The sequence below is a fragment of the Chelonoidis abingdonii genome, chromosome 1 (genome assembly GCF_003597395.2).
Source record: "Chelonoidis abingdonii isolate Lonesome George chromosome 1, CheloAbing_2.0, whole genome shotgun sequence".
NCBI lineage: Eukaryota > Metazoa > Chordata > Testudines > Testudinidae > Chelonoidis > Chelonoidis abingdonii.
The window spans coordinates 369,811,298-369,814,342 of NC_133769.1; the positions used below are offsets into that span (position 1 = coordinate 369,811,298).

Sequence of the window (3,045 nt, forward strand, 5' to 3'; positions counted from 1 at the left end):
TTCTCACACTTATCTTATTCACTCATCTATGAACACTGCCTCTCTCTGTGCCAGTCTGTTCCCTCTCTTTTTTTCCTTGGAAAACCTCCAACTGATCTCTTTCAGTGTCCCCATTCATCCTTGTTTAGGATATAGAATTCAGGCCTGTCTTGATAAGGCCTATACTTTAAGAATTTAGGGTTGTATTCTTCACTTAGTTAGTTATAAGAGGTATAAAAGAAAAACAAAGATCACTGTCTGTTAACGGCCTTCTCTTACTATGTGACAGGCTAAGGCCTTCAGCTAAGATTGTAGTTATTAGCACATAAGCTGCGGAAGTTCTGTCACATCCTCACATTCCAAACTAAGTCACATCTGAAATAAGTGCTTATTGGGCTATTAGGCATATACGATCCTGACTGAGATTCCTTCGCCTCCAGAGAAAAGGGAAAGCCTAAGAAGATTAAAGGAAACTTATTTTGATGGATGCATGCTCCTGTTCTAGCAAGAAGACATCATTATTCAATAGCCACAGCTGGAAAACCCGTATATTCTGTATAAGATGTAGTTGTGAAATCGCCAATGTCTGTGAGTGCCAGCATGCAGATCAGCAGATACATTGGCTTGTGCAGGGTCTGCTCTTTGCCTACAACAAACAGAACCATGAAATTTCCCAACAGGCCAATAATGTAGAAGATAGAAAAAGGGATGGAAATCCAGCAATGAGCCTCTTCCAGGCCAGGGATGCCCATTAGGATAAATGGTGAAGAGGCAAAGGTGGTGAGGTTGAAAGCTGCCATGAGGTAGTTGATGCTTCAATTGGGCTCAGAAATGTTCAAGATGCCTGTGAAGGGAGAGAAGCAAAGCAAAGGGGTTTACACAGATTATAAGAAATAGCAATTTTAGAGCTACTAACAATCTAGAAAGGGGAGTGAGCAGTGAGGTGGGAACATTTACAGATGCCACCAGATTAATTAGGTCATACTCAAGTCCAGAGAAGCCCTCAGAAGGAGGTAACCAAGCCAGGTGAATGGGTGGCTCAATGGCAGATAAACTTGGATGTTAATAACTGGAGTGAACTGGAGGAGAAAAAGTGTATTCCTCAAATATCTTATGAGGTTCTCATTTAACTATATGAATTCAGTACAGGTATCTGGGCATCAGGGTACACCGCCTTGAGAAGTCCTACACACAGTGCAAACACAGAGGACACAAAGAAAATATTGGGATCCAGGAGGAGTGGGATGAGGAATCATACAGAAAATATAATGAAATCAGTAAGTCAATGTTTCACTCTCATCTGGACTTCTCTGTGCAATGCTGGGCACCCTTCTCACACAGGGTACTGCAGAGGGAGAGGGGTTCACGGAAGGGCAACGAGAATAATCAGTTGCCTGGGGAAAATCTCATAGAGAGAGAGGTCGGTAAGACTGGGATTGTTACCTTACAAAGGAGATGAATAAGAGGGGACATGAGAAAATTTTATAAATTACTGACTGATAGAGAGGTTTCAGAGGGATGACTGGTAAAGCGTAGATCGAGAATGGGTTCTGCCTGTCTGATAACACAAGATCAAGAAGACATTCAATTAAACTGAAAAGTGGCAAATTCAAAACAGTTAAAAAAAGAATTCTTTCCTCACTTGATGCCTAATTAAACTGCGAAACTCATTGCCACAAAAGATAGCTGAGACCATGAGCTAAGCAAGAATCAGGAAATGTTTGGATATTTATATGGATAGTGAGACTAACTAGTTACCATAGTTACAGCAAAAAAAAAATTTGGAAAGCCCCTAGGACAGGATTTCCCAAACTTGGGATGCTGCTTGTGCAGAAAAAGACCCTGGCGGGCCGAGCTGGTTTGTTTATCTGCCGCGTCGGCAGGTCCGGGCGATCACGGCTCCCAGTGGCCGCAGTTCCCTTCTCCAGGCCAATGGGCACTGCTGGAAGCGGTGCAGGCTGAGGGATGCACTGGCCTCTGCTTCCTGAAGCTCCCATTGGCCCAGAGCAGCAAACTGCAGCCAGTGGGAGCCGCGATCAGCCAGACCTGTGGACGGGGTAGGTGAACAAACCGGTCTGGCCTACCAGGGGCTTTTCCTACAAAGGAGTGTCCCAAGTTTGGGAAACAAAGTCATACGCCAATGTGTTTCAGGGCACAAGCCAGTCTCTAGCTGTTGGGCATTATGGGGATACTCTCATTATGGTCAGCTCATCCCCTCATGTACCCACTGCTGAGTTTCTTACACCTTTTTTGGCAGCACTGGGGCTGTCACTGTCAGAGAGAGGACACTGAATGAGATGGACCATAGGTCTGATCCACGATGCAATTCCTATGTTGGAAAGGAGCCAAGTTTCCCTCATGGAAACAGACATTATCCCGCTGGGCTGTGACTTTGTGCTCATCAGAAGAGACATGAAGAGCCCAAGGGTTTTGCTATTTAAGGCTACAGGTCTGCACCTCTGTCACTTCCTATTTTTCTTTTGATGAGACACTTTCTTGCAGGCATCCAGCTTTGCCTGAGAGATAACGATGCTGCTCTCAATCATAGGAAGCGCAATGACTCTGAACAAGATTTGGAGGTGTGAAGCGATAATTAGCTAGCCAATGAGACTCCCACTTTTACCATTTGGCCAATACAGCGTATGCAATCCTGGGATGCTAACTGGGGAATCTCAAGTAGGAGCAGAGAGGTTAGTTTACCTCTGTATTTGGTGCTAGTGCCTCTGCTACTGGAATCATGTATCCGTTCTTGGTATCCACCATTCAAGAAGGGTGGAGAGACGAGACACCAGAATAAGTAAAGAATTAAAACCTGCCTTATAGTATGAAGTGAAGACTTAGTCACTGACCAGACCCCAGCTAGAAAGGTTTAACAAGTGGGGTTCCGCAGGGGTCTGTTTTGGGACCGACTCTCTTCAATATCTTCATCAATGACTTAGATGTTGGCATAGAAAGCACGCTTATTAAGTTTGTGGACGATACCAAACTGGGAGGGATTGCAAGTGCTTTGGAGGACAGGGTCAACATTCAAAATGATCTGGACAAATTGGAGAAATGGTCTGAAGT

General features: G+C 44.6%; 1 pseudogene; it reads right to left on the minus strand.

The window, feature by feature from the left end:
• LOC142046385 (olfactory receptor 52N4-like) overlaps nt 1–779 on the minus strand; it is a 13,400-nt pseudogene extending 12,621 nt beyond the window's left edge.
• Nucleotides 780–3,045: the final 2,266 nt, after the last annotated feature.